The sequence below is a fragment of the Lipophrys pholis genome (genome assembly GCF_963383615.2).
Source record: "Lipophrys pholis genome assembly, chromosome: 1".
Taxonomy (NCBI): Eukaryota; Metazoa; Chordata; class Actinopteri; order Blenniiformes; family Blenniidae; genus Lipophrys; species Lipophrys pholis.
The window spans coordinates 35,326,327-35,333,483 of NC_137635.1; the positions used below are offsets into that span (position 1 = coordinate 35,326,327).

The 7,157-nt window shown below is 37.5% G+C and overlaps 1 long non-coding RNA gene across 1 annotated transcript; it reads right to left on the reverse strand.

Moving 5' to 3' along the window:
- Positions 1–738: 738 nt before the first annotated feature.
- LOC308118172 lies at positions 739–4,205 on the reverse strand. The gene is made up of 5 exons (XR_013935870.1): positions 3,602–4,205; positions 3,076–3,206; positions 2,067–2,102; positions 1,875–1,949; positions 739–1,761 (listed from the first exon to the last, which is right to left on the reverse strand). It is a non-coding gene; the product is annotated as an uncharacterized lncRNA (long non-coding RNA).
- Positions 4,206–7,157: the final 2,952 nt, after the last annotated feature.

Consider the following 7,157-nt stretch of genomic DNA (forward strand, 5'->3'; position numbering starts at 1 on the left):
GCTTTTCCTCATTGAGTGTTTACCAAAGAATTTAAATGTAAGGGGAAAAACTAATTCCCGTAGTTTTGTGTATGAATAATTTTAATAAATTTCTCCATTATCCTCTATTAACATTGGTTAGAAGAATGCATCTGAAAATTGCTTCCGGTTTAATTAAATTCAAATCAATTATTGCATGATTTCATTGTCAGATAACTTTTTCAAATTTTTGTAAGCAACTGTAATTAAAGACTGATTTGCTTATTATTTGAAGTTGTTACTGAACGGGAAGTTCCACACAGCAGCTTGTTCCTTCTCGAGTCAATAAAAACAAATGCATCAATTAAAAAGCTTGTAGGCATTTAAAGTGATTTTTTAAGTGATAAGTACTTATTCCTTATACCTCTTTATTCATGTTGATGAGTCAGTCAGTCATAAATGAGTTTAGTGTGTATTTGCTGCTGTTTCACCCAACCTGTCTTGTTTAATGATATAGGCAGGAAATGCAATGAGATTGTTGATGATGAAAAGTGTTACTTTTGATTTGCATCTTCATTTGTATCATCACTGAGTTTCTACCACCTTAACAAACCCAAAATCTGGATGTCTTATGAATATTGATCAATACAAACGTAGAAAAGGGGAAGGAAAAAAATAACACACCACCCCAAAATAGTGCAGAATATATTCAGGGTGTAAATGATTAAATGGACTTAGCAGCAGGTGAAAGTTAATCAGTATTCCTTTTTTTTTTTTTTTAAATCTCCCGGTCCAGTTAATTATCTTGCGGCCTGACAAAGTCGTGTAGCACAAATTACTGACTAATTGAGAGGTCAAATGAACAGAGATTGTGATGAAGTGATGTGCAATATGCTCATGTAAAATTTGACTACCGTACTGGTGCAGTTTGAGTCTGTTCTCCAAAGTCTAAAAAAAACAAACAAATCACCCCCACTATATTTGTATTAAAATATATTGTTTTTTGTGATAGTTTCACAGCTTTTAATTTCATTTATATCTAAACAAAAGAGTGCAACATTTCCAGACTGGTCCTTAACTATCTGATATTAAAGTCTTACTGCATAAATTGAATGCTTTTAAGTTTGTACACATAGATTGAAATGTTCAACCCTGCTTCTGAATGGGCAAGTAAACTTTGTTAAAAGATTTTTGAAATGTTGAAAATCTCCAGGAACAAGCTACAAACTTGCTTGAGGTTAAAGAAAGGCAACATTAGCTCATCATTAACTTACTAGCATGTGTTAGTGTCTGTTCTCAAATCTAAATCGCAATAATTCACCAGCAAGTGTTGGCTTTTTGTTGACTCTTTTTGACTTGTAACACATAATCAGAATGGTTAAGTGTGCACTCTGAGCTACAGTTATCGTGTTTTAAGAACTTGTTGTATAGTTGCATTTACAATAACTCCCGATAGATGATTTTGCTGGGAAAAATATTGAGACCCAATTTTAGTAAATTAAAGTGTTGTATGTTGTAAATTCTATTAGGACGTTGTGTCGGTGGATTGTCCCCACTTACCTGAGCTCCACTCAGAGCCAATTTTATACGGTGCCCCCCTCCTTTTGCAATTTACATGCACTTCCAAAGAAAATCGGACAGCATTGTTTTTTGTCTTTAATTTAGGACATAACATATCACCCAATTTACAAGCTTAACACATATAAAAAAATACAAATAAAATAATTAAAATACAATGAAATTTGCTGACAATGTGTAATGGGCCGGCGGCTCTGGGTCAACTGCGTCACTTGTCTGCAAAGGCTGGAAGAGCAGGATCATGAGTTGAAAGAGAGAAAAAACTGCATTTTCAGATTGTATGTATCACACCGGTACAAATGGTTAAAAAAAAGAAGAAAAATTCAATTTATACATACAGAAATGATTGGCCAGGTTCTGTCACCATATATTACAACTCCATCCAAGCCAGCTGGGTCAGACTCACACTGTACCTAAAAGACGTGGAGAATTAATTTGTGTGTTGTTGTTTTTTTTTTATCAAAATAAACACTCAGAATAAATACAAGCCAATATCAATAGTACAAAAACAAAGTGTCAAAGAAATTCACCGGATAATGCTGCTCATCCAAATCAGATGTTTGTTCCTATGTGGAAAACAAAGGATGTTATTTTAAAACAACATGAGAGAGAGAGAGAGAGAGAGAGAGAGAGAGAGAGAGAGAGAGAGAGAGAGAGAGAGGTAACATCAGAGTTTTACATTTGTGACTGTGGATTAGCCTGACATGTTTGTTGTGACATTTCATTTTATTAAGTATTTTGCTAAGGCACAAGTTTGATAACTCTTATATTTTGCTTGTACTCCTACTAGATTTCAGGACATTTTAGGTTTTTCTATATATATATATATATATATATATATATATTTGAATGTTTTCTATATTTTCAGATTATTTGTCCTTATGGTTTGGCCTGTATACCTCAATAGAGTTCAGCGTTACCTTCCACATCCACACATGTAACACACGGATTTCTCAACACATGTTGTCAAAAATATCAGCCATAGTTACAGATGACTGTTTGATAATTATCTCATATTTATCGGGAAAGTATCAGTCACATTTACGGATGAGAAATGTTTGATGATTATCTCATAATTCTCGTCGATAACATCAGTCGCAGTACAAACATTTTTGCTCACTGTTTACATCTGTCTGATTATATGTAGTTTTAGGTCAATTCAAACCACCACAACTAAATTAAAATGGCCTCTTTAGCCTCCAAGTAGTTTATACAGCGCTCAGGAAAGTGCGAGCTTCGTCCATGTTGAGGCCCGTGGTTTTTTTTTCCCCTCAAAAGTAAAGACCGTCAAACCTAGTCCATCAAATCCATTGTCCCATATCAAAATAAGAAACTATTCTCACATTTAAGGAAAAACGGATTCTTTGTGGACAGGTTGTCATGAACAAACCAGAATAGAAAGAAAGTGTCGAAGCACGGTGCTGTTAGCATTGCTGCTGACCAAGAAAACAATGAGCCAAGTCACCGGAATCTTCTGAATGGGCATGGTATTGACAAACATTTCTATTTAAAAGCATAATATAAAATCCATAATCTCACCATTTCTTTGGTCATGTCTGGATTTTGCGATGTTTGTCGACCACAGACAAGTTGCAAGCGAGGTGGGCCGTGAGAGAAGCAGCTGTCTCGCGAGATATCCATGGCAAGATGGTGCCCAAATGTGACGTGCCCTGACGTAAAATTAAAAAAATAAAAGAGACTTGTTTCAATTATTTAGATGTTTTCCTTATTGTAAAAAAACAAACATTTTTACTTAGCCACATAATGAACAGATTATACAACGTCTGTCACATTAGTATACGCGTTACATTTATTCCAGTTCTGATCTCCGTGCCAGTTCTTTCTACCTCTCCGGTTGCCTTCGGGTTCGCAGTCATACCAGTTTTGTTTTATGGTAAATTAGTTTCCCCAACATGATACTGTACTATTCTTGATTTCTTTTTTGAAGGTCTCTGTCAAAGTTGTTCCTACAAAATATTTTGAAAAATGCCACTTTCATGATTTAAGTTTCCCAGATGAAAATGACGGCAATCCTCATAAGAACACGTTCGGATGTTTCACTCACTTGAGGTGATGAGATGACTCTCTTGTGTGCTTCATCCTCTTTTGCTGTTCCCGCATTGTTGGAAAGTCAGGTTCCAGGAAGAAAAAATGGTCTTCGATGTGTTTTGACACAGAGATACTTAGAAAAGTGATTCAACATCAAGATAAGGACCTCCATCTTTTTAGTCTTTTAATGTATGAAATTACCCCCATCTGAATTTGTCTTTTCTGAAATTATTGTGCTCATGGCCGCTGCAGTCCATCTTGATGGCTGTGATGATTGTCGATTTTCTCCTTTTATGCCTATCGAAGCAAAATGTCAAAGATCCAACTGATGTAACTTGAAAAGTAACTCCTTCAGCCAGTTTTTTCCAAGTCTTGAGTTTGAAGCAATCCAAATCCATCCACTCTGAAATATGCTGTAGCATCCTTCTTTTGTCGTTTCCACTTGGTCCTTTGCAGATGATGAAGAACATGTTCATTCTAAGTGGATACGATCAAGTTGAATATAACCAACGTCCCCTTTTTCTGGTTCTCACCTGAGGAACTGAAGTTGTTTGATTAACAAGGTTTGCCATGGAGTGTTTGTGCGACACAAGTACTCACTTGCCAGGCTGAACCAGTTCACTACTCCACCCAATGTTGTTCCTGGTAACTGTGACCACATGTACCACACCTCAGTCAAATGTGAAAGAAAAAAAAAAAACAGCTCTGAAATGAATTACACTCAAATTGTCTGTTTTGTTGAATGCAGAGACTTTGTAGCAGTGACTTTCACGCAATATAGCTTCGAACATTTCTTCCAAACCGAATAAACAAGGATTGATTACCCTTCTAGGGGCATCAGAGATATTTATGATCCATTTTCTGAGGTTGGCAGATACACTGATGGTCGACAGTTTTAAATATTTGCATAGAATCTGCATGGATCTTGCTGCCTTTGTAAACTGAAACTCCCCGCAGGATGTTCCTCCTCTTCATTTCTGTCAGACAGCCTTATTTTAGACTCCTAAGGCACATCTAGACAGTTGCATAAATTCCCTTCTTAGTTTCTACCCTCAAAAGGGTCAAACTTGATCCACCACAGATGGTGAGAATTTAATTTCTGCACTAAAATTTGAAGTTCTTCAGTGTAAAAAGAAACAAGATTGATGACTCACATCAGCAGCCTGAATGCAGTTTCATTGCTAACCTTTGCATATCAGAAAGTACTCTCCCCTGTGCATTTACACCAGCCCTGTTTGGTTTGGACCAGAGTTTATTTTAGGGAAAGCCCCTTTCATGTGTAAAAACTCCGCTGGACTGTGATCCGGCTCATGGTTAATGTGAACACGTCAGGGACTATCAGTGGACTTTGTAGTGGACGAAGCAAGAGGACGTGACACAATGCATTTTGGGTAGTAAATGAACAAAGCTAACAGTGCGAATCTGAAGAAGCAGACACATAAAGAAAAAGTTGGACAATATCTTTGTCGGCGGACGTGGAGTAGTGAAGAAACAGTAGTGATGAAGGCACTCATTGATATACGTATGGTCTGAAGGCTATACATGACAGGTGATTGTGGCTGCCTATTAGCCACGAGCTAAGTCCCAGGCTATCCTGGTGTCAAAGCACTTTAATAGTCATTACCATGCTGCTTCTCTTGATTTAGTCAATTGACTTCATTTGACTGTCAGGCCACAATTTCTCTGACGATGGACTTTGTTTCCCAGTGCAGCTGTGTAGTTCAATGTGTGCCAGACAGTCTTTGATGATGGGAAATCATTTGCAGCATCACACGTTAACATGATAAACTAGGGAAACCAAAGCCTGAAAATAGGACCACCAGAGACCTCCAACTCAAGGTCAAGAAGCTCGAGTGGATCAAATAATACAGTTGTTCCCCAGGAAAGAGAGTGCCAGTCTGAGAGAGTGAGGCCTCCTCCGATCTCCACGCCTCTTACTACCTCCTGAATGCCAACTGGCTGCAGGCTGCAAACCTGAAGAGCAGGAAGAGGAAGGACGAGAGTGGGAAGAGAAAACAGCAACCAACAGAATGCTAGCATCTGACGCCCCCAACAGGCCACGTGTCACAGAAAGTAGTCTTGCAAGTTTGTCTGTTGTTAAAGCACTCCATCAGGTTTTATGATGTAATATTGTCACAGCAGTGAATTCTGATCTCAGGGTGAAACATATCCTGCTATTCTACATGCTATCTAAACATAACGTACACAGAAAAGATCTCATTTGCCAAGGTTGAAATTGTAGTTTTCCTTCTGTGATGGTTTTGGGAGCTGTCATCAGCTGGTGTCAGTCCACTTTGTTGTATGAAGTACAACGCCAATACAACCCTCTGCCAGGACATTTTGGACTATTTCATGCTCCTCTCTGCTGTTGAGCCTTTTGGAGATTCTCATCTCTGTTTCCAGGAGGACTTAAGACCAATTTGTGGCCTTAATGTTGATGCTGTTGCAAAGTGCATCTCCCAAAATCTATCTATTCATCCAAATGATGCAGACAGCAAGGTCACTAGATAATGTACCAATATTCCACTTTTCCACTTTGTTACACACACAAACAAACTCAAAGTTCATTTATTTGAAAACAGTCGGATGGCTATTTGTTAAAAAAAGTCACATTTAAATGAAATCACAAATTCTCCAAAACCTGTCTAATTGTATCACTGTGTGAAACAGTAATTCACACAAAAGGGGCCCAAACCCAGTGACGAGTGCAGTCCTGTTCATGAACATGACTTTCAGTAGACCCACATTTTTATGTTAAAATCTTATTTTTCTCATTTATTTGTCTAATGTAATAGTCCACATTTCTGAGATACTTTGGGTTTTCTTTGCTTCAAAGTCAGAATCATCAACATTTAAAACAAATGCCTGAAATACATCACGCCATGTGGAATGGATCGAGAAATCAAGTTTCCTTTTTTTGAACTGAACAAAAAGGTGAATTACTGATTTTCTGCTGAATGAAGCCAAATCAAGCTCCCCAGAATTTATCCGGTCATCCCAATAATATTCACTCTTGTCAGCAGTGACATAGCGACATGCAAAAAGCTTCATTCTTGGTTTAGAGGCTTTGCAGTCGATGATCCCATCTCATTTCAGTGACGAGGGAATATCACCATTTTCAGAGTTTGCCATTTTACATATTTACATTCTAGAACTTGGCCAATTCAGAAAAGGCAAATGAAACTCTTCAAAGGAAATTTTTGTCAAGCACTCTCGACGTCAAATAAACACATGACACACAACAGTGTCATTTCATGAATCATTTGTTTGCTAAATGTATTTTCAGATTAGAAAGCACATCGTTTTTTGTTTGTATTTATTTATTTATTTATTTATTTGTGTTGGTGTTTTGTAGTTTGGTACATTTGCAGACAATCTCACACGCAGCATATTCCACTCAGATGATTCTGATAACTCTGGAATCATTTGCCTATTCACACATCCACCAGACACGGGCCCACATTGTCATTCATTGCAGCGAGTGTCTCTTTTCTCATCTAAGGCTAAATGCTTCCCTTCCATTATCAAACAAGGCTGCAAAGAAAACAAAGTTGTGGACTGTAAAACCAAAA